This window comes from Barbatula barbatula (assembly GCF_947034865.1).
Source record: "Barbatula barbatula genome assembly, chromosome: 2".
Taxonomy (NCBI): Eukaryota; Metazoa; Chordata; class Actinopteri; order Cypriniformes; family Nemacheilidae; genus Barbatula; species Barbatula barbatula.
The window spans coordinates 6,851,489-6,876,295 of record NC_136767.1 but is presented as its reverse complement, the minus strand read 5'-3'; the positions used below and the strand labels follow the sequence as shown (position 1 = coordinate 6,876,295).

Below are 24,807 nucleotides of genomic sequence, written 5' to 3'. Positions count from 1 at the left end.
GAATAAAAGGGTAATACTTAAAAGAACATGTTTGTTTAACAAAAAAAAAGAAAATAATCACCAAAGAGACAGATGCTTTTGGTTGGTTAACGAGACAGATTGCAGTCTGTATTTAGGCTATTGTATTTCATAAAAAGTAATGAATTGGGTTTCCACTTGCTGGTGTTGCCTGAAGAAGGTATTGTTGATTTTTCATTTGGAAGTTTGTAGACTGTGAATGGACAATATCAGGACACACAGTAGTTTGGTCTTGGTGTATGACAATTATTCCACTGGGTGGCGGTATAAAGTCGCGATTAGTCCATCAATAGCAGCAACGTACAGTAGGTGGCGCTATGCACATAAGATGTTATGCGCAAAAAACACAACGAAGAAGAAACCTCAAACGCACCCACAAGTCAGTGTTTTGATGCTTGGCGTGACTGCTCCTGGGTTCCAGAGTGGTTTTCGGATATTTGATCGGTGACAGGTAAGCATTTTCTACGTTCTTGAATGTACGTTACTGTGAATGCTGTAGTGTTTTTAGTGGTCGGATTTATTATTAGCCTATGTGCCGATGTTGAACTAAAAAAATCAACATTCAAAATACATTAAAGTTCAGCCGTTTTATAAATGTAACGTTACAAACATTCCGAAAGTGCAGGATCTTTAAGAAGAAAAACACGTCAATGTTCATGTTGCCAGCACGTTGTTAAGATCGGAGTCCCCCTCCACTTGTAAACTGTGATCATGTAAGATTTCGGGTTTTCCAATTTATTGCTTCATAATAAACGTAGAGTTCCGTTATTCAAACATCGTTCGCTTATGAAAATGTACCATGGTTTTACTACAGTTAAAACCAAAAAACTATAGGTTCTGTAGTAAAACAATGATCACATAACCATGCTTTTGAAAACCATGTTTTTTGTAAAAAAAGTAATCAATGCACCAAAAAACCATGGTTGCTCCACTTTTGACCACAAAAAAACTATGGTTGATTTCGTAAGGGTTATAGTTATAATTTCTTATAGTGTTGTACCCTCACTCGCTTGCTGTAATTTGATGTATAATCGATCACAGCCTTTTTCACTTATTTGTTTGTTCATTATTCTGCTCAACTGAGATTTTATTATAAACTTAAGAGACATGTTATGTCTTATATTTATAACAATGTATGTATTTTTTGCAAGTTCGTGGTCTGGATCATCTTTTATGGCTGACAGCCTTTGGAGACTCTGGCTGTTGACTGGGGATGGTCAGTGATTGTCCTCAGAACACATAACACTGTCTGGTGAGTACGTTTACATAAACTAAATAAACAAAAGTAAATGTTTATAAAGAGAAACATAAATTGTAAGTTTGTCTTTCTGTGTTAAGTTAGCTAAAGGGGATTCTAGGGTCTTTTGCTCAATATTAAATATCATTCCTAATGTGTCAAAAATCTAAACGGTTAAAAACAACCTTTTTGTGTCATAGTCTTTGAACATAGCCTTTTTCAGACAGTTAACCCATCACAAATGTAACCAAGATGACCACATGAATCATAAAAATGATTAGAGCGCATTTAAGTGAACCCGAAGCATAGTACTTACTTTCAATAAAAAGTGTCCGAAAATTGTGGAGACAGTAGTGGAGGGGAGACAACGGTGGAGTGGAGACAACGGTGGAGTGGAGACAACAGTAGAGGACAGTGAAAATCTAAAAAATATAAGAGTAGATAAAATATAACTTGCCGTTGTTAAGACTACAGTACAGTCTTTGGCAAATGTTGTAAATTATTTATTTAATATGTGATCAAATTAAGAAATTAATCAAAATTTTCTAAATTAAGGCACATTGGATCTAAAATTGAGATGTGAGCTTTAGAGGCATTCGAAATTATTATTGACATATTTTTATGAATATGCAAAAGCTAAACGCAATATGACACAGTATATGATTGGCAAGGTAAAAAGCTGGCATTGTTATCCAGAATCACATCATGGTTGCACATGACATCACGTGACTGAGTTTCTGTAGCGTGAAATGCAGAAGGAGAACAGGAAGGGGTTTTCTGCATAATACACAATCAAAAACTTCAAATTTTGATGTAGAATGTTTAAATATACAAAAATGTATACTTACAAAGCCAAAGATGCTCTGGTAAGGGGCTCTTAAAAGAGCCTTTGGGTCTTGTTTAGCTGCTGTTGACAGAAAAAAAGAGAAAACATGACTGGGTTTGAACAGACATATCGCATTTATATTCAATCTCATCTTTGATCAATGACTAAACGCTGTGTTCTGATTAACCTGGCAAATATTAGCTGTAGAATGTTTAAATATAAAGAATGATGTCTATATCACCGATGACTTACAAGCTTTATAACATTGAACCCAAATACAGAGGAGGTATCTGACAGTCAAAATGTATACTTACAAAGCCAAAGATGCTCTGGTAAGGGGCTCTTAAAAGAGCCTTTGGGTCTTGTTTAGCTGCTGTTGACAGAAAAAAAGAGAAAACAGGACTGAGTTTGAACAGACATATCGCATTTACTGTATATTCCGTATCAACAGTGACATTTGACTAAATGCTGTGTAAATAATGAACATGGCAGATATTAAATGCACATTGACATTTGTATTTATCGTTTACAGTACAACATTCTGACACCAAGTGTTGCTGGAAAAGAAGATAATAATAATTTTAACAGTATACATTAAATAAAGGCTCCGGTTTAGTTTTTTTTATATTTTGCTCCAAACACTTAATTAGTCTTAAAATCTGAAACGGGAGGTTAATCTGGACCCGGGTTGGTTACATTTTGTAAGTGGTCTAAAGATCCCAATTAAGGATTTTTTTTAATCCAATGTGTTGAATATTTTACAGGTCTATAAAATGATAAATATTCATATGGGGACAAAAACAAAACAATAAAAAAACACGTTCATTTTACACAGTGCCTGTTTGGTTTCTTCAGTTTAAACTTAAATGTTCTGCGTGATACATAGAAGTCTTTTTTTAAGTATAACAAAGTTATCAGTAAATCGTGCAACGTGTAAATATGATATACCGTGCTATGAAACCTGCGAAAAAACATTCTAGACTCGAGGTCGTCATTACTTGGATTTGGTCAAATATAGACGAGTCGTGGGCGAAAAGTGTGGCAGGCACCCCCTTGTCTCGTCCGTTCTTCAGTCTGCCGCCAGGTGCCAGTGAAGGGCCACTGAGGGATGCTTTGTATTGATTTTTTGAGAATGCTTGTGCGAAAGCAAATGAGTACTGCGTGCTCGCGCATTATTATAATGTAGTCATATTGCTACTAGAAAATAACCGGCGACCGAATTCATAGTTTCTTTATGGGCACACACACATCTTAACGAGTTGAATCTGTCTTTCTTTCTAGGTGCACTCGCGTCAACGTGTCTGAGGGAGGCAGCTCACGCGCTCATAGCCAAGCCTGTGAGTCCAGCCTTTTACCTACAAAAATATTTAAATGACGTTAACGTGTCAGTCAACACTTTGACACAAAACGGCTTCTCGCGATCCAAGTTGACTATTTTTACTTCATACATAGTGTTAATGTTAAATGTCAAATAAAGCGGGCTTATTAAGGATATTAAAACTGGCCGATTTGACCTCAGTATATGAGTCAGAGTTCATGCCTCAGACTTCAGTTAAACTCACAGTCAGGATTCATGGGCTCGGCATTCGAGTAACATTAAGAATTTGACTCTTCTGACAGGAGTTTAACGTGTATTTTCGTTTTTTTATCAATTTACATTTATATAATGATGCCTTGTATCAGTGTGTCATTAACCTTACGGCAGAAAAAGATGAAAGGTGATTAAAATAATAATTGTACATCATTGGTAACCACTTCAAAACTTGAAAAATAACGGATTCCTCTGACTGTGTCCATAAATACCAACTAGATTTAAACTACTTTCTTCAAGTAAATACTGTATTTGATTTACTTTCTATTCACATTATTTTATTGACTTTCTATTCACATTCGTAGTCGGCTTTTACATAAAGTAATTTAATGACTGGTTAAGTAAAAAGTACCTCAGGATAGCTGACAGTACGCGGTCCGTCTACTCAGAATGGAATCCAGCTGTGCGCGTGCATGGTGGGCCCAGACCTCGGCTTATATGACCGCAGTCAGGCTCGCGGGCCTGGCGCGCGACTATGTTACTCTTCTATATACAGTAGTCAATTTTTTTTCTTTCAGTTTAAGTTTTTTTATGTACATTTATATAATAAATGCCTTGTATCACAGTTTCATTATATGCCAAAAAATGATTAAAATAATGATTAAAATAAAATGCATTATTGGGGAAACTGCTTTCTCTAATGTTTCCTAGTAAAATAAATAACTAGATTTTATTAATAGTTTGAAATGACATTTACATATTGTATATCCAGTCCGCTTATAAGTTAAGTAATTTACATCAGAAAAATGACAGTATTGTGTCAAATCAGATTGGAATTGTTAAAATGGCAATACAAAAATGATTAAGTGTGCAGTACTGAGAGAACCTGTAAAAAGACTGGGAAACATTTTTGTTATTCTTCTATACATCTTTATTATTTTTCCTTCTTTTTTTCAGAAAGGTGGATACATATCTCTTTGTTCAACAAGTAAATGGCAATTCATGTGAGTCCCCTAAGCTAGATGAAAGAGAAGCGCAGCACATAAATCTTTTCAATGTGTATGACAACATGTTGCAGCATCTGGTATTTTGAGAGGTAAGAATGACATGTTTTTATTTTTGGAAATTATTGGTTTCATTTTCGGGTATATACACATTCACATGCATCTGTGGTTTACAAGAACTCTTTATATATAGACGCAAGACATACAAACTGTATATTCTAAGCCTTAACCCTACCCCTAAACCTAACATCACAGAAAACCTTTTTTTTTTAATTAAAGTTTTGTATGTTTTTTAGGCAATAAAGTTTACGAGGACACAGAAAGCAAGCACACACACATAGTTTACATATTTGGACACCCCCTTCTCGTGAACAGGTTTGACTGCTTTAGTAATTTCCGTGACAACAAATCTCAAAGCATATAATGATATTGTAGGGAACTGTGTACTTCTAATTTTAAAGCAGCAGTTTGGGATGGGTCTAGAAATGCATAGTTTAAAAAGACATCGTTCATTGAGTCAGTGTAGAACAACTTGACTGGTCTGCATAAAGCACATTTGGTGTGACTTTTAATTCAACTTTGAGCCAAAGACTCGTCACCCAACACCAATGACTTGTACACAGTCAGGAATCTACAGCTGCCTTTGTATAAAATTTTGTTTCCATCTCTTTCGTAACAGTTTTAGAAGCATCTTTTCTGGTCCAAAATGGCTATACCTTTGTGTACAAGTGACTGATGTGGAGTGATGAGTTGAACCTTGTCTTTTATATAGGATCAATGTCATGTGGGAATAGAAAAGTCCCTTCCAAACTATTGCTAAAAAATTAGAGGCACATACTTTACAATATCATTATATGCAGCAGCAATGTCACAGAAATGAAACTGTTCATTAAAAAGAAGCATCTCAATACTTTTGTTGATATAGTGAATGTTTATTAAGTTGATATGAACCTTTGAATAAAGCTCTTAGTTTAGTACGAAACATCCAAAACGAAATTGTAATTTAGCATGTGCAAAATCACTAATTTTTGCCCTATCGTATAACTATATTAGTATTTATATATTTATTCATTTTTAAATGCTTTTAAATGCCCAAAAATGCTGACCGACCTTTAGCACTTATCTCTACCATTCTGACAAGCACACCCTAAGTGGTAAGCATCTTCTCCACAGCCACCCTGTATCCCGGTTTCTACCAGTGTTTGCCCCAGGACTCTATTACCCACGGTCCTCTACGCTCCCGAATCTGTTTCGTGTCTGCAATCCCCACACCTGTCAACAATCCCCTCAACACCCATGGACTATATATTCTCTACCTGTGTCTTCTGTCAGTATAGCCTTTCAACTTCAGTGACACCTCAGATTTTAGAAGAGTATTGGTGAATAGCCATGATGATAATGTTTTGGGAATCAAATGCAACTGCCTAAAATGTTGACATTTTCATATGAATCACTGGGATGTCCGATTAATGTTAGAACATCAGCTTCATGGGGTTATTTTTTAATTTGAACCCATTGTTTTAAGCAATCCCTGTATATCTTAACCCTATACATTTTTGTTATTGTATACAAAATATTACATTTAATACAGAAATCTATCCATATGTTATTATATGTAGCTTGCACACCCAAAGTGCATATTATACATACAGTATATGAATTTATTATTTAAAGGAGTAAATGTAAATTTTTGTCTTTTGTCTTTGTCTTTTATGTTTACGAGCTGCTGTAGGGTGGGCAATCTTCCAAAAAAAAGCATATCACAATCTTTATTAAAGACCGAATACAATCTGTTGCGTTTTTTCTGATTCTTAAATTTAGACATATGTACAGTGTTTGCACAATTCATGACATTGATTTAACCATTGTGACACTGCAACATCATGCAGAATGCAAAGTTCCTGGGTTCTCTATCATAATGATATATTGATATCATAGGTTTGTATAATAATAACCCTTGTTATTACTATTATTTGAAAAATATGTGTTGTTTTATTTAAATATTAACGTTTATTATTACAGTATTATAGTTTTTAAACTTTTATAAAATTCTTTCATTTGTTAAAGATTTTTCAATGACAAGTTTAGGAAGACAAAGTGATTTAAAGATTTTTTTAACCAGGATTCAAAATCCTATTGAGACTTCACAGTCTCTTTCTTCTGGGTCAAGACAGTGGCAAACAAAGTTTCACACAAAACAAAGACAAATAATACTCCCTACCAAAAACTAATAACAAGTAAATCAAGATAAACACTTAAGACTTTGTTTTAAAGGAATCTTTTAAAACAGGATACAAAATGTAATACATTTAAAAGTGCATGACAATAGAAAGGACACAAATGTAAATACCCTTTGCAAATCATTACGTGGCCAATAGGGCATAGAATGAAAAAGCACATTTACCAAATTCTGAGGACACTTTTGGAAATTTTAAGTGTAAATACGACTTAGATATGGTGCAATAACTATTTGTGTACAAAGTTAAAAGATTAAACACTTCTGGGCAAATTACCTTCTTATTTTTCTAATAAATAAATATATATATATATGTGAACTTTCCTCCTAAAATTTTAAGATGAACATGAAACAGATTCATATTATATACAATGATGAGAGCGTGAATCTGCAGCACACACAAAAAGTAATGCCGCATGGTAAGTATATGCCTTAATAGGTAAGAGGCTGCATACATATAAACAATGTTCCCATAATCAATAGACAAAAATGTACTCTCTATAAATATCTTTCTCTCATCATAATTAAAGCAGCTTTTCAAACGATAAAGAAACCTCAGTTTTGGTTTGAGTTTTCAAACTGTGACAGCGATTCAACTATTCTGCTGTCCAGAAATTCATGCCATCTCATCACGATCTGTATACATAATACAAATGGATATTAAACAGTTTATTATTTGGTCCCCAATGTGTATTACAGAGACAGGGCAGTATTTGGTACTATATACTATATAGTCTATGTACTGTTACATTTTATTCCACTCATGTTACAATAACTTGATTTAAAGGAATTTGAATCAGCACTGTAACTTTCTCAATTATTGGTAAAAACAATAAACATTATGCTTGCACGTGTTTTGTGAAGTGATGTCTGTTCAAGTCCTTTCCTATTTATAGTGCATGTAACTGTTTGAAAGTGATTCAATTGTACACATTACCTGATGATTCAGTTTCTTCCTGAATTCAGTGTTGGAGGCTTTCCAGAAAAATGGTACGTGCTCAAACAAACATTGTGTGTGAGCGTCCCCTGCTGTAATATGATAAAAGGTCATATAGTGTTATGCTTTAATGCTTTTAACGTTCCCGTTAGGTTCTTTTTAGGTTATTGTTTTGTAACCAAAAGCGAACCTTTAGAGAACGTTCCCATAAGGTTATTTTTAGGTTATTGTTATGTAACCAAAAGCGAACCTGTAGAGAACGTTCCCATTATGTTATTTTTAGGTTATTCTTATGTAACCAAATGCGAACCTTTAGAGAACGTTCCCATTAGGTTATTTTTAGGTTATTTTTATGTAACCAAGAGCGAACCTTTAGAGAACGTTCCCATTAGGTTATTTTTAGGTTATTTTTATGTAACCAAGAGCGAACCTTTAGAGAACGTTCCCATTAGGTTATTTTTAGGTTATTTTTATGTAACCAAGAGCGAACCTTTAGAGAACGTTCCCATTATGTTATTTTTAGGTTATTCTTATGTAACCAAATGCGAACCTTTAGAGAACGTTCCCATTAGGTTATTTTTAGGTTATTTTTATGTAACCAAGAGCGAACCTTTAGAGAACGTTCCCATTAGGTTATTTTTAGGTTATTTTTATGTAACCAAGAGCGAACCTTTAGAGAACGTTCCCATTAGGTTATTTTTAGGTTATTTTTATGTAACCAAGAGCGAACCTTTAGAGAACGTTCTCTAAAGGTTCTCTTTTGGTTACATAAAAAATAACCCGTAGGGAACGTTCTGGGAACGTTCCCCTATGGTTCCCAAAAAAATAACCAAATGGGAACCATATAGGAAAGTTAGGGGAACGTTCTGTGTTTGCTGGGGTGTAATTAAGTGTATTAACTAATATGTTTCAGAATTTTAAATCAAACAAAGAACCATTTGATATATCAGTTATCATAGCGTCACCGTCACAAATCTATATCGTAAAGTTAATTGGTGGCTGACGTAATGCTAGCAAGTTTGACTGGGCTGCGTTGTCTTTTATTATAGAAACGTGCCTCAAGGGTTTAAACTTTTTTTTCACTCTTTAAAATCGCAAAACCTAACTTTATATATATATATATATATATATATATATATATATATAAATAAAATTGCTTACCGAAGATATCACATATGCCGTCGTAAAGTCTTGACTTGCTGGAAGTGGGGTGTCAGCAGCAACAGAACAGATGAGGCCAAGAGGACAAATTATACAATCCACCAATCAGTGCAATCGTTTTCTTGTTGCTAGGCAGAACAGAACTCCGCATGGCAATCACTTTAAAGTTAAAACGTTAGAACGGAGTGAGCCGTTTGAAATAAACCTAAAACACTGAATGAGTGGTCGCTAACACATACAAACAAGGTTAGCTTCAACCGTATTTGCACGATCAAAATCAATGAAATTTCCCCGATTTAAAATAATTTCATGCTGTCCGTCTTCAAATGAAAATAAAGAAATGAACAAAACCATACCGACAAGATGAGACGATTATGGTGAGTTTTAATGAGATTTGCGCCGAGACTTGTGAGGAACTCTTCGCGTATTTCAGCATGTGGCATGTAGGCCTATGCGTGTTATTGCCTGTATCAATATTATACACAAATGTATAAAAAGGCTTTTGGTTGAAAACTTTGCAAGTCAGTGCCAGAAAAACACTTTTACCTTTTTATGTTTTAAAGTTCATTTATAAACTTTGAAAGTTTTTTTCCTAAATAAAAATAAGTAAACGTATTAACTTTATGGTCAATAATTGTAATTTAAACCATTTAATTTCTGATTAAAATAAGACAAAAGACCTTGCACTTAAACGTTGCACAAGGTGTTAAAATTTTAGTCAAGAAGACTGCGTTTGTGAAAATGACCTATTTTGAGGGGTTATTTTTGAGGACTAATCATGATTTTGAGCTTAGAACACTTGAAAGTTTAAGTTTATGCATCTTGAAGGTACATACAGTTGAATTAACTCATATTTTTAAATGACAGGCCCAAAATGGAAAATTTTAAGTAATGTTTAGTCAACCTCACTTGATTGTTTAAGTACATACAACATTAGGGTTTACAGTGTAGTTACAGTAGTGTTTAATTACTGTAAATCTCAATTACACTTACTGTAAAAACCCTTTGAAATGTCTAACAGTGTAGGAGCCAAAGAAGTGACACCGGAACTACTAGAAAATGAAGTACCACTGACTCGTATGGTTGTACACAGTGGCGGTTTTAGGCACGGGCGAACCGGGCAGACGCCCGGGGCGGCATTTTTTCATGTCACATGGGGGGCGGCACGAGCAGTAAAAGAAAACTCAGGGCCGCTGCGAACGCAAAGCGGTTTTCTATTATCTATCATTCATTCACTGTGCGGGGAATCGGCAAATTGGCGCCCCTGCATGCTGAGAGGTGCCGTGTGTGTGAAGGGGAAAGGGGAGGGGCGCGCAGGGGATAGTTCACCTCTGGGTGTTCACACCGAACATGAATGAAGCGTTAAGCGCGAGTGATTTACATGTTAAGACAATGCAAAGACACGATGACCTACTTAGGGTGCGATTCGCGCGAATGAGGCGATTGAGCGTTCGTGTGATTCTTGCGATTCGAAAATCTGAACTTTGGCGAAAATTCACGCTGCTAATCAGGAGCTTTCTCTTGCTGGGCCATGATTATTTACATTTAGTCATTTAGCATACGCTTTTATCCAAAGCGACTTACAAAGAGTTCAAGGAGCAATAAGTTAAACAAAAGCGAGACCGCTACCTGTTGAGAGAAGTGTGTTAGTCAGCGTTTTATTTTTTTTATTTTTATTTGTCTGTCAGGTATTCGCTGAAGATGGTTATTTGGAAGAAGCGAGCGGCAGAAGCCCCTCCCATGACGCGAATTCAATTAGTGGGCTAAAGTCAGTCACACACCACCTCGACTTTCTTTCAAATAACGCACATTTTATCTATAATGCAATGAATACAAACCTATAGTTCCTGCACATTTTTGTTTTTCTTAATTGGGTGAAATGGCTAATAAAAAATAAGTAATACAAAAAAAACGATTATGGCTGTGACTTGTTTCGTGAGTTGGGGGGAATGGGAAATCTGTTGATTGTCGAGTGCCAAATAAACAGAGATGGACAGGAAAAGGCCAAAGCCATCAGGTGCACAAAAAACGGATTTGTGCAATTGAGAAATATAATTTTCTCTTTCACCTATGTTGTTATAAAAAAATGACTGTTTGTCATAATTTTGTGTGTGTGTTTTATTTTTATTCATAAATTTTTCCGGGGGGGGGGGGGGGCGCTCAAAGGTGGTCTCGTCCGGGGTGCAATTCAATGTAGAACCGCCACTGGTTGTACAAGATGGCAGCCTGCTCTTCCACTTGGTGAAAGTTATGACAGTCTGTAGTGAAGTGAAATGTCAGAAGATGAAGGAGAAATGCATCTTCATGAAGGAATCTCTGGAGCAGAGAGAGGAGACGTTTGCAAGCTCATGGAGGGAACCTATTGGCTTCAGCGTCACATGATCAATGCAACCCCATCCCCTACAATTGCAGATATCAAAACTAAATGGCCATATCTCTTCACACAGAGGCATATATATGGACATTTTGAATAGTTTACTGACAAAAAAGTGCTCAGATGTTTGGAATTGTCTATTCAGGAGTGTGGACAAATCATAAAGCAAACCAACCAACGATGACATTCGAAGCATTCTCTCCAGAGGTGAAAATGATGTGGATGCCATGGTCATAAAACTACTCCTTGCACACTTCAAAGAGAAGTTAGATGGTGTTTTCCTTCAAGCAAATGAAAGTACAAATAAATTAGATTGGTTGAATAATCGCATATCTCTTTTATGGTTTGGTTCTATTGATCATGGTGCTGTCTATTTAAACTTTTACAAGACAAAATAGTAACCAAGAAAAGCATTTTTGCAGTGGGGTGTTGTTCCAATATTGTATGACTTTTTCAGGCATAGATTGGTGATGGTATGAGAAATATAAAACAGATTTTATTTGGCAGGTCACTCTTTTTTAAATTTATTACATAAATGCTAGTCTCTGAGCAACCAGCGCTGGATGTTTAGTTTGGAGGGTCAAGTTGTTTGTGAAGGAGCCAACCCACCTTCATCACCGGCCTGGCAGCTCTGTTTGCCTCCTTCTATAATTTCAAGTTACATTAACAGGAAGAGGCAGCATGCATCCTTGAGTTTGTTCAGAGGCAAGTCATTAGCATATTTGCCATTCATATATTTTAGACTGAATTAACCTTGTCTTGACAAGATTAATATATTATAAAGTGTTAAGTGTTCAACTAAATGTTTTAAAAAAACAGCTAGCGTTTCAGCCAAATGTGTTTACATAAGGCCAGTGTCTGGATGTTGCTTTTAAAATAAATGTTTTCTAACCCAGAGAATGTTGTTGGTTTTCTAGTTTCAAGTTCAAAGTATAATGTTTTCCCTGTACATTTTTTTTTTGCTGTAGACAACAGCAAGGTATAATTCCGTAAAATTATGTGGTATATACAGTGCAGTACTGTAAAAGTTGTTTACGGTATTCTGTAAAAGTAATTGGCTGGCAACCAAGCTGCCAGTATTTTACTGTAATTTTACAGTGAAATGTTTTACAGTTTAACTTCTGAAAATGACCAGCAGTGTTTTAGCATTAAATAAAAAGTAGTGTCACAAATCAGAAAATGTAATTCTAACATCAGTGTGAACCATAGGTGTGAACATACAAAGAAAAGGAAAAAAATTTTTTTACAAGCGTAGATAAAATGAACAGTACTATTCAGGTATAGAAATGTAATAATTAAGTGTAAAATAACACTGCATTGTGTTCTCTGTATGAATTCAATTTAGATTAATCTTTGTTATATACCCGTTTTGTTGTTTGTTTAACATTAGTGACATATTCAGCAGCATGTGTTTGTATAATGATACACAGCTGAGAAAGAAATCTGATGTTTACTTTCATTTAAAACATAACCGACTGCATTTACGTGAATGACCGTTGAGATGGATACTATTTACATAATTCTGTGTGTATGTGTCTGTTCAAATATGAGGAGATGCAAAAGACGGATCAACTTGTTGTTCGTGCGCTTTTTCTGTGTGTATGCACGCGCTTTGCACATGTGGGGCAGAACTGAAGAGACACTGTGCGAGATGCAGGTTGTTGTGCATGCGCTTCAGTTGTGAGTCAGACAGCAAGACGAGACTACAATTTATTGCACTTAACTCTTTTCAACGTCAAGCAATTCTTTGCTATATGCGTCAAACTAAAACTTTGACCTTCTGCAACGTTTTAATTCAAGTAGCCTATTATTAAATGATTCAGATATCGCACGCTCTTGCGATATTTCGATATATCCTGCAGCCCTAATATTTATATATAGATATGTATTTTTTTTATAAAAACTGCTGTGCAAAATTATCATCCCCACTAATTTGAGAATTAGATTTACAGTGAGGAAAATAAGTATTTGAACACCCTGCTATTTTGCAAGTTCTCCCACTTAGAAATCATGGAGGGGTCTGAAATTGTCATCGTAGGTGCATGTCCGCTGTGAGAGACATAATCTGAAAAGAAAATCCCGAAATCACAATGTATGATTTTTAACTATTTATTTGTATGATACAGCTGCAAATAAGTATTTGAACACCTGAGAAAATCAATGTTAATATTTGATACAGTAGCCTTTGTTTGCAATTACAGAGGTCAAACGATTTTGGTCCACTCCTCCAAACAGATCTTCTCTAGATCAGTCAGGTTTCTGGCCTGTCGCTGAGAAACACTGAGTTTGAGCTGCCTCCAAAGATTCTCTATAGGGTTTAGGTCTGGAGACTGGCTAGGACACGCCAGAACCTTGATATGCTTCTTACAGAGCCACTCCTTGGTTATCCTGGCTGTGTGCTTCGGGTCATTGTCATGTTGGAAGACCCAGCCTAGACCCATCTTCAATGCTCTAACTGAGGGAAGGAGGTTGTTCCCCAAAATCTCGCAATACATGGCCATACATTAATGTATTACCAACAGTAACCTTGGAAACGGTGGTCCCAGCTCTTTTCAGGTCATTGACTAGCTACTCCCGTGTAGTTCTGGGCTGATTTCTCACCTTTCTTAGGATTATTGAGACCCCACAAGGTGAGATCTTGCATGGAGCCCCAGTCCGAGGGAGATTGACAGTCATGTTTAGCTTCTTCCATTTTCTAATGATTGCTCCAACAGTGGATCGTTTTTCACTAAGCTGCTTGGCAATTTCCCCGTAGCCCTTTCCAGCTTTGTGGAGGTGTACAATTTTGTCTCTAGTGTCTTTGGACAGCTCTTTGGTCTTGGCCATGTTAGTAGTTGGATTCTTACTGATTGTATGGGGTGGACAGGTGTCTTTATGCAGCTAATGCCCTCAAACAGGTGCATCTAATTTAGGATAATAAATGGAGTGGAGGTGGACATTTTAAAGGCAGACTAACAGGTCTTTGAGGGTCAGAATTCTAGCTGATAGACAGGTGTTCAAATACTTATTTGCAGCTGTATCATACAAATAAATAGTTAAAAATCATACATTGTGATTTCTGGATTTTCTTTTTTAGATTATGTCTCTCACAGTGGACATGCACCTACGATGACAATTTCAGACCCCTCCATGAATTTCAAAGTGGGAGAACTTGTAAAGTAGCAGGGTGTTCAAATACTTATTTTCCTCACTGAAATTTGCATTAATGGTCATAGCAATGTCCTTTTTAATTTATGTTTATTTTAACCATATCATTTAGCCTTAGCCGAAGGAGTCCGTTCAAGACCCTTTTGCAGAAACGGAGGCAGAGTTTCTCAGAGTCCTTCTCACGGCGAAATAATGCTTCTGAACCCATAAGGATGTGAGGGTGTTGTTAGGAACATATTCTGGCATATGGGAAAAAAAATACTGGAGCTCTTTAAGATACTTGCATCTGTCTTGGGTGTGCTTGTACATGACCATTATGGGTTGCATTTTCTCCATCATTGACACCCCAAGAAAAATTGAAAAAAATAATTTTTACAAACTAAAGTCTTTCTACATAAAAAAGTTAGTTGATGTGTGAATTTGAAAATCTTGGGTAAAAACTACAGCGGTGTTTATGTTGTGTGTGTATTGATTAAGATAAAGTTTGTTGCTTTTACACTGATTACTCAAGTATTTGTAACAACGTAAAAAAGCGTTTTTTCCTTCTAAGCGCACCTGAACAAAAGTGAATTGTAAATTATTTTGTTATATTTAGTTTGATATTTTCTGGACAGATATATTACAGAAGAGTATTTTCTAAGGATTCATCAATGCGCATGCGCGAGACTCTCACCATTTGAGGGATCGTTTTGCTGAGGGAGTTCACAAGTCTGTACAAGTATTCGAGATCACTTTATAGTCCCCTCTAAAACTCTTATTATGAAAACGGCAGCAGGCTACGTTATTTAGCGCATTCGTCAGTTCATAGCAGCACAGAGGGGATTGAACGTCATAAGCAGAGTACAAGGTGACATCTGTATCTTTGCCATTATTTTCTTATAAATGCAGTTTACATAATATGATCCGGGAGCAATACAAGACCCTTTCCCATTCACTGTAAAACGTTTTGTCTGCGTTCACCCCTCGTCACACTGTTAACTAGTTGTTTACTTTACCTCTAGCAAAATAAAATAATTTTTACACCAATGACGGCATACTTTACAAAACAAGCATGATGATGTTGTTGCGCACAGATATGTGTCATTCATGATGATGTGCTGTTTTATTTTTCTGCACCAAGTTATTGAGAGCTAATGCTAGTTTCGAGAGCTCCGGAAAGACGACGACGGGCAGATAGACTGTAGATAAAACTGTAGTTCAGCCTGGTGCGGCTGCTGTGTTATTAATTGTTCTGAGTTCCGAAGCAGTTGTGACATTTATTATGTGGATTTGTGACAGCTGTTGTCACTTTGAATTATAAATGTTGCAGATTGATCGATTAATGTGATATTAATTCAAATAACTTGTCTTTAATCGCATATTCTTTCTGAATTATTTATTTTAGTAATGTAAACAATATGTGGTGCTAATAGAGTGGCTATGTATTATTTATTTATATATATCCTCATTGGAGGCTGAGCCCCTTAACATTGAAAACCTAGAATCACCCGTCTTGTACGACATTTTTTTTGAAGATACATAAATTTGAGCTTACCTGGTAGTTGTTCAGATTGTTAAACATAAGTACTTTGAGTTTGTCATAGTGAATTCATTGGCTGCCATCCATGTCATTGAAAACAACCTTTCAGTGGGCATCAACACAGGCAGACTGCTCTTCATACTTCTCCATGGCGATGATGGCGTGCGGTAAAAAGCGGAGGAGATTGTGGAGCATATAAAAGGACGGACGACCGGACTGTCAGTGAGAGAGGACCAGGCCTGGATTTTATGTTGTGGTGTTAAAAGTCAGTTTATGTTCGCTGGTTCCCATCTCCTTCCTTCCCTTCTATTGAATCTCATTACATTAGGCCTTTTTTATTTTTTAATAAAAATGTATAAGATTGAGCCATTTTTTCTTGACAAACTCGACTTGGAATTAAACTTTTAAAGAAATCTTAATTGGCAATCTCAGTTACAGTCATGAAGTGGCATTACAAATAACATTTATGCAGTACTAGTACTAGATTCTTCACTGTTCAATAGTTAAATGTGTAATGTTTTGGACTACACCGACATTGGTCCTCATTTGTTAAACGATGGTACACCAGAAAACTGTGCTTCCCTTTCTGTCGGTCTCTCGACGTTGTGTCGAAGCCGACAGATGGGGTTCGCCCTTGAGAACCAATCGTCTCTGACTATTTTGAAAAGGCCAATGAAATTGGCGAATGAAATTTGCATGCCGGGCTCCGCCCCCGGATATCCGGGTATAAAAGGGGAGCCGGCGTGCTCATTCATTCACCTTTTGTTCTTCGGAGCCTTCGCATCTGTTGACATTCTTCGAATTGCCGATTTCTACGACGCGGTGCAGCGGAGATTCCCCTGGGCGTCCTGGCAGTTCCTGAGGTATTTTTCTAAAAGAGCAATTTCCTCAGCGTGGCATTGCCCGCTGATCTCTTGGGTGCAGTACACTCATCGAGGACGGGGACGGACACGGTGGTTGCCGCAAGTGTTCGGGGGTCCGATCACTGTGGCAGCCTCGTGGATTCGTCCTGCCCGCACGGCGCGCGGATGGCTATTCAGACGTTGCGTCACTGCGCGCGGATGGCTAGTCAGACGTTGCGTCACTGCGGGCGGACGGCTATTCAGACGTTGCGTCACGTTGGCTACGTTCTGTCAAGAGCAAGCCACCACCTCGTTTGCTTCCCGTTCTGTGACCGCAGCGGCTACGGCCCTGCCGTCAGCGGCGGCGAGCAGCGAGGGTGATGTGGGGATTATCGTGAGCGTTAATCCGTCAGCCGGTCGGCTCGCGGACCGCTCGCGCCCCGTCTCGCTTGTTTAGCAGGTCCCCAAGGATGGTCCTAAGCCATCTTATTCCTCAGCCACGCGCTCGGACACGAGCCGTGGAGATGAGGTGTCTCTTGCAACATCGGAGCGCGACCTGCTGGCATCAGACTCTGGCGATTCCCTGAAGCTCCCTCCCTCGGGAGGTCGAGCACAGGTGAGAGCAGACGTCAAGATGTCAGCCATGCTCGCTCGGACCGCCGTGAGCGTCGGGTTGCGGTGCAGCCCTGGTGCTCGCGGCTGGGTACTCGCACATTGGGCCCGGCTCAAGTGCCAAGTTTTACCGAGCTGCATAAGGAGTTCAGTAAGACCTGGAGCGTCCCTTTCGGCGCGCTTCCGTCTAGCTGACTCTATCGCCCTCTCTTCCCTCGGGGCGGGGAGGCAGCTAGGGACTATGTCAATGCACCCTGGGTGGAGCATGCAGTCGCGGGTATCCGCAGACGGCGGCCACCTGGGGGGCTTGACCTAGACTCACCGTCCAGGGCATGTAAGGTCTCAACATCTCTGGTGTTGAGGCTGGCAGTGCCGTGGACCAAGCTGCCTCCACTCTTACGCATGGCCTTCCTGCAGGCCAGGGCGCTAAAGAGAGCCCCACGGGGTAAGACCGACCCAAGTAGTGCCGCCGCCGACTGGCCCTCCGGGGACCGCGGTGGCAGCGCAGGCTGGGTCGGACGATGTCCACATCAGTGGCCCGGAAAGATGCCTCGGACCCAATCTTGCGCAGGGGGGCGATGTCGAGAAAGACCACTTTCCCGACTCCCCTCTCGCAAGGTCGGCTGATTGGTGGCGCTGTCAAGGACTGCTCCAGCAGCCTTTTGACAGTGTAGAAACAGACCGGCCTGCTGTGACCCGGCCGCCTTTCGGCCGTCGAGGTCTCGCACGTGGTCTGCCCCCAGCAGCCCTGGCCTTCTCCAGCGTCGACTCCGGTTCTGGTGCCCCCGCAGGTGGCCCCCCGGAGGAGGACGTCAAGAGAAGGACCACCTAGAGAGATTGAACCATCGGGCCCGACCCAGCCTGGGTTGCTGGATGGTCGGACTGGGGCGGTCCCTGCCGCGTCCCAAACACCTTCTGGGCCCCTTCGGGGGCCTAGTGCCCGCCTTCTCACAAGGAGAGGTCTCTCTCTGGGTCCCACTTGCAGCCGCTCTCACCCTCTGAAAGATGGTGTTCGGCAACTCGACGTTGCGTCGTGGCGGCACGCAATGACGAGTATAAAGCAGCCCTCAGCACTCTCGCTTCGACGGTGCGTCGAGCTGCGCCATCGCCTGGCAGGTGATTTAGCGGAGCCGTTCCCCCCGGGGAGAACAGCACTGCTAGTCATTGAACCAACCCCCGCGGGTTGATGAAGTAGATCGCAGCCCCCCCTGTGAGGTCTCTGGGTGCTTGGTTAGCATTTCAAACCATCACGGTGGCTGGGAGTGTGGTCCGTCTCGGCATTCGATCCAGCTCGCCAGACCTCCGCCGGACTTCAGGCATCCTCTTACCTCAGCAGAGGCAGGGATGTTCCTGTGCTCCAGGCCGGGGCTGCCACCCCTCTGGCGAAGGCGATCGAACCGTCCCCTCGGCCGAGATGTCCAGTGGCTTCGACAGCCGCACTTCATCATCCCCAAAACCAGGGGTCGCTGCATACCTTGAGCAGCACCTTGCAAGGGTGCCGTTCGGGAGGCGCAGAAGCGCGTCCTGGTGTCTGTCAGACGCCAGGAGTGGTTCATGACAACTGACCGCATACTCTCATGTACAGTTCCCTCGGCACTGTCGAGGGGCTGGCATGTCAGTAAACGGGTCAGCCGGGAAAAAGAGAGCAGCTCTCCCTGGCGCGGAGCTCCCCCTTTTCCTGGTAGAGAACTCAACACTGTCTCCATGACGGCGTGCTCGCTCACGAGCACGCACAATCAGTGCTGAGCTGCTTGAACTTTCAGGCAGCAGCCAGCGGTCCCCTGAAATCAGTTTCAGAGGCTCCTGGGCATGGTGTCCTCGGGGGTGGCCTGTCCCCCTCGGGTTGACGCACATGGGACCGCGACAGCACTGACTACAGAGATGAGTTCCCTGGAGAGCGTGGCGCACCGGCAGTAGGCGTATCGTCATTACACCTGCTGCCGTCGCATCCTAACCCCGAGCAGGTCTTGAGGCCGGTCGTGGAACGACAGACGCCTCCCTACGGGGTGCGGGTGCGGTGTGCAATGGGCGCGCAGTGTCGGGTCGCTGGACGGGCCCCCGCCTGCGTTGGCAGATCACTGCCTTCAAGTTGCTAGCTGTCCTGCTTGCACTGATGAGGCTCCGGCCTCTCGTGCAGAGCCAGCATACTGGCCCGGACAGCACGACCGGCGTAGCGTACTAAACCTCAGGGTGGCACTCGCTCGCTGCAGTCATCGCAACTCGCCCAAAACGCCTCCTCCCGTGGAGACAGCAGGTGGCAAAGCCCCTGCAGGTCACATGCCCACCGGGTGTCCTGAACCAGACAGCCAAGCGCTCTCTCGTCAGTTGACACCCCGTGGGAAGTGATGACTCCACCCCTGCGGGCTGGCCTGGGTGTGGTTTGGGCGGGCACAGGGGGACCTGTCGCCTCCCTGAACACCACCCAGTACCGCTGGGCATTCCTTGGACGAGGACCCCCTCGACACGGAGGCCCTAGCGCGCAGCCTCCAGTGGAGACAGCAGGTGGCAAAGCCCCTGCAGGTCACATGACCACCGGATGTCCTGAACCAGACAGCCAAGCGCTCTCTCGTCAGTTGACGCCTCGTGCGAAGTGACGACTCCACCACTGCGGCCGGCTTGGGTGTGGTTTGGGCGGGCACAGGTGGACCTGTTGCCTCCCTGAACACCCCCCAGTGCCGCTGGGCACTCCCTGGTCGAGGCTCCCCCCTCGACACGGAGCCCCTAGCGCGCAGTTGGCCGCGGGACAAGCGGAACTACGCTTCCCCCCAGTGAGCTTCATTGCGCAGGTCCTGTGCAAGGTCTGGGAAGGGAGTATCAAGTGCTGCTAGTTGCGCCTTACGGGCCCAACTACACTTGGTCCTCGGAGCTAATACTCCTGACGACAACTCCCCCTGGCCAAATCCCCTGGCGAAGGGCCTACTCGCAGGGGATGGACACGTTGTGGCGTTCGAGCCGGACCTCTGGGTCTGGCTCCTGGATGGGACGAGGAGTTCCTGGATGACCTACCCCCCTCAGTGGTGGAGACTGTCACTCAGGCAAGGGCCATGCCCACAAGGCTGGATGCCTTTAAGTGGCGCCCCTTCTCGTCCTGGTGCTCTTCTCGAGGAGAAGACCCGCGGAATTGCTCGCTCAGGAACGTGCTGTCCTATTGCAGGAGAGGCTGGGGAGTAATCTCCCCTTCCACATTGGAACGTGGGTACCCGCTGTCGCGGTTATCACGTACCAGTTGCTGGTGAGCCTCTGGGGCGGCATGACCTGATTATTAGGTTCCTCTAGGGCGCGAGGGGCTAAGGCCTCGTCCGCGCCCCGTACCCTCTTGGGACCTTAAGGTGGACCTTTGGGTCCCCTTTTTTCGGGCCCTGCCTAGAGCCCCTTCCTCGTTCTGCGAGGGGGGTTGGCTCTCCTGCTGGGGCTCGAGTCCATCCAGAGGGTGAGGCACCTGCAAGCATTCCGTGTCCACCGATTGCCAAATTTCAGGCCCGGTGACTCTCACGTGATCCTGAGACCCCGGCCGACTTACGTGCCCAAAGTTCCGCCGCCCCCCTTTGGGACTAGGTGGTGAACTTGCAGGCGCTCCCACACCGGGAGAAAGACCCAACCTGTACGTGGGGTGTCCAGTAAGCGCATTGCGCCTCTACTCGAACCACACTGAGGGCTTCAAGGCCCTGAGCAGCTCTTGTCTGTTATGGAGGTCAGCAACGGGAGTGCTGTATCCGAGGAGAGTTGTAGCGCTGGGTCGCACACGCCGTCACTACGGCGTGCCGATCCTAGCCCGTGCCCATTTGAGTGACGGTACACTCCGCTCGGGGTGTGACCTCCTCGTGGGCATCGGCTTAGTGCGCCTCTCTGGCAGACATCTGTAGAGCTGCGGGTTGGGCTACGCTATACCTCGCAGAGGCTTACAACCTCCGTGGGGAGTCGGCAGCTCGAGTCTTGCCAGCAGGTGAGACCAGCAGTCGTGGGGCGTACGCCTGCGCATAGCGCCATTCCCCTTCTGAGGTGGACCAGTGCGCTATGGGCTGCCTCCCTTCTTTCCCCAAGGGTGAAGAATAGGCAGTCCGTCCATCCATCAATAGCACTCAGGGCGGCGGGCTCGGCGGAGCAGCCCTGCCGCCTATGGCCGGGTATCAAGCTGAGTTATTACATATAGCTCTAACCGGACCTAGTGCCCCACACGTAGTAACCCCCCACTAGGGTGGTTCCGTCTGAGATGTCGTCATGAGATGGTTCCCCGCGTGGCAACCCATGACCTCCCCAGGTGGACATCCACCTTGCGGCATTCCGCACATACCTCCCATGAGTTCTCCCCTATTTGGTGAGACCATGTTGGTGTCTCCACTGTATTCCCCCCTAGGGTGGGAAGTGGTCTCCGTAGCGCACGTCCTCATTGAAGGAACAGCGCTTACCCAGTAGCCCTACGACTGGATGGCCCTCGCCAATGGGGCCGTCTGAGTTGGCAGAGGGCAGGGGCTACTCATCTTTGCCAAAAGCTCTGGGAGCCCCTGCCTGCCCACTGGAAGGTTACAAATTTCGCGATAGCGCTCACGTGTGGCTCGCCCAGGCCGGTCAACGTCGCTTCGCTAGAGATTGTGACGCGGCTAGTGCCGTGGCGTTTTCCATAGGAACCCCATCTGTCGGCTTCGACACAACGTCGAGAGACCGACAGAAAGGGAACGTCCCGGTTACGTATGTAACCTCTGTTCCCTGATGGAGGGAACAAGACGTTGTGTCCTTCTTGCCACGACAATAGCCGTCCGCTGCAGCAGTCACGAGATGCTCTCAGGCTCCTCAGCACAAAAGGTGAATGAATGAGCACGCCGGCTCCCCTTTTATACCCGGATATCCGGGGGCGGAGCCCGGCATGCAAATTTCATTCGCCAATTTCATTGGCCTTTTCAAAATAGTCAGAGACGATTGGTTCTCAAGGGCGAACCCCATCTGTCGGCTTCGACACAACGTCTTGTTCCCTCCATCAGGGAACAGAGGTTACATACGTAACCGGGACGTTAGGTTTGCTTCCATGCAAAACTTGGAATTTATTAATATGGACGTGAACGGTTGCTAGGATCAAATCTCACGACAGGTCTCAGCTCATGTAGGCAAGTTGTGTGATAAGATGAAGGTCAGGGTACGCTTTACCCTTTTGATAACTGAAAAGGAACAATGACAAATAAAAGTAAAACAAAATGTGTTTAGTGTCTTTAGATTCCAAATCGGTTTGTTTGACAAATTCTAATGAAAACAGACCACACACATGCTTTTTTTTATTTGTGCCCTGTTTATTTGTGCGTGGGTGTTTGTGAAAGACGTCCACTAGGTCACAGCTCGAGGTTGCCTGGCTTTGTGTGGCAGACTCCAAGCAGGTTTTTGGACGCTGAAGACCGCTGGTACTTGTCTCCGACAGATCTGAAAGTGAGAAAAATAAATAAAGCAAACATAAAACTGCGTGTGCTGAAATGCAAGATTAACAGCATTATATCTTAAACCCTTATCCTCTTTAGAAACATATCTGTCTCCAACTCCACAGAATTTTTTTTTCACCTAAATGAAGATTATTGTAAAAACATTTACAAATAAACATCATACCATAATTGCGCTGCAAAGATTATCAGTAATTTATTTTTTGAATTCTCATCTCGTATCACGGAGGAGATCGGGAGCATAAGAGGACGAGCGACCGGACCGTCAGTGAGGATCAGGCCTGGAGTTTATGGTGTGTTTTATTATGTTTGTATGGCCGGCAGTCGACATTGAGGGAGTTTGTTTTATTGTTTGTTTATTTAAATAAAAGCTTGTTTAACATTCGCCGGTTCCTGACTCCCCCTTCCTCTTATTGAATCTTTCTACAGTGGTGCCGAAACCTGGGCGGAAGGAGAGACATGCTGTTGGACTGTCCTCGCCGCCGAGTTGCCTCGCGGTGGCTGATAGTTCGGGCAGTGCGTACGAGAGACGTCTGCCAGCGGCTGCTCGAAGTGGTGGTTCTGGAGCAACACTGTTCTACAATAATTACGTAAAAATCATGTAACTAAGGAAAAACTAAATTTATTTTAAACAGTATATTTCTTTCAATAAATGTATTCCCTTTTCTTTTTTAATTAATTTTTAACATATGTAAAAAATTTAAATGTTTTGGTAACTTAATATTAGCTATCAAAAAATTTAGTTTACTAAACTTCACAATAAATTGCCTTTACATAACTTTATTTCAGTGTTTATATCCAAAGTAAAAGGCACAACCCGCCCACGTGCTGCAGCAGAACAACGAGACCGTTGCTCATTGTCACCTGCACCGGACCAGTGCCATTCGGATTTTTGTGGATTTTTTAATGGCTTTATACAAAGTGCAACACATGTAAGTAACTATTTACATTGCATAAAGTTAGATTTTAGACGAATGGGCACGCACTTATTGCACTATAAAATGTAAAATCATCACCCGGTTTCAGACAGTAACGTTAAGTTTGTCAGTTTTGCAAGCACCATGATATGGAGGGATTATTTGGTCAGTTTGTAAACTAATAGTCTAAAACTAAAAGTCTTAAACCAAAACTGAAAGTCTAAATTTGAAAGATATAGGATTGGGCATTTGGTATTTATCTTGGGGAATTTTGTATGTAGGATTGGGCATTAAATCATTCAGCCATGTAGGATTTAGGGGTTTAGGATTGGGAATTTGAGGATTGGGCACACTGTAAAAAATGATTTTATGGCTTTGTAAATAAAACAAAAAATATGTAATTTTTGCAAAGAATAATTTTGTTGAAGTAAAAACTTTTGATTATTCAGTAAAATCTACATATGTACTGAATTTAAACTTGTAAATATTAGAAACCCAACAGTCAAATAAATTTTCCTTGTGATTCTTTGACAAATGTACATGAATTAATAACGTACGTGTGGGAATTTAGAAAAATCAAGTAAAATTTAGCCCGAGTCCAAGCAATCTCTGCATGCGCAAAAAAAAGAAGATCAAAGAACATTTGGAATGTTTGGAGTCTTCGGTGATCTTTATTCTAACGTTAGTAAAACATCCTACGACATCTCACAATCTAGTTTTAAATAAAGACACAATAAAGTGAATTTGTTTATTTCTTTACCCGTGTTATGTTTTGTTCGATTAGATGTTATTCGATATACGTATGCTGTATAGTCGTGTAGGGATTCTTACGATATAACCGTTATAACGTTACACGACATCTTAAACCTTTTAAGTAATATGTAAAGTGTAACCTTGAATATGTGATTTGACACGTGATATATGACATTAAAAATGTATTCATGAAAACGTCTAAAACCTTTAAACGTCTGACTTGACCCGTGATATACGTGACGAGTATTTCGACAGTCATACAAGACCACATCT

At 41.9% G+C, this 24,807-nt stretch overlaps 1 long non-coding RNA gene across 1 annotated transcript; it reads left to right on the top strand.

Moving 5' to 3' along the window:
- Positions 1-338: 338 nt before the first annotated feature.
- LOC306891265 lies at positions 339-6,403 on the top strand. The gene is made up of 5 exons (XR_013786336.1): positions 339-469; positions 1,170-1,270; positions 3,363-3,418; positions 4,570-4,708; positions 5,790-6,403. It is a non-coding gene; the product is annotated as an uncharacterized lncRNA (long non-coding RNA).
- Positions 6,404-24,807: the final 18,404 nt, after the last annotated feature.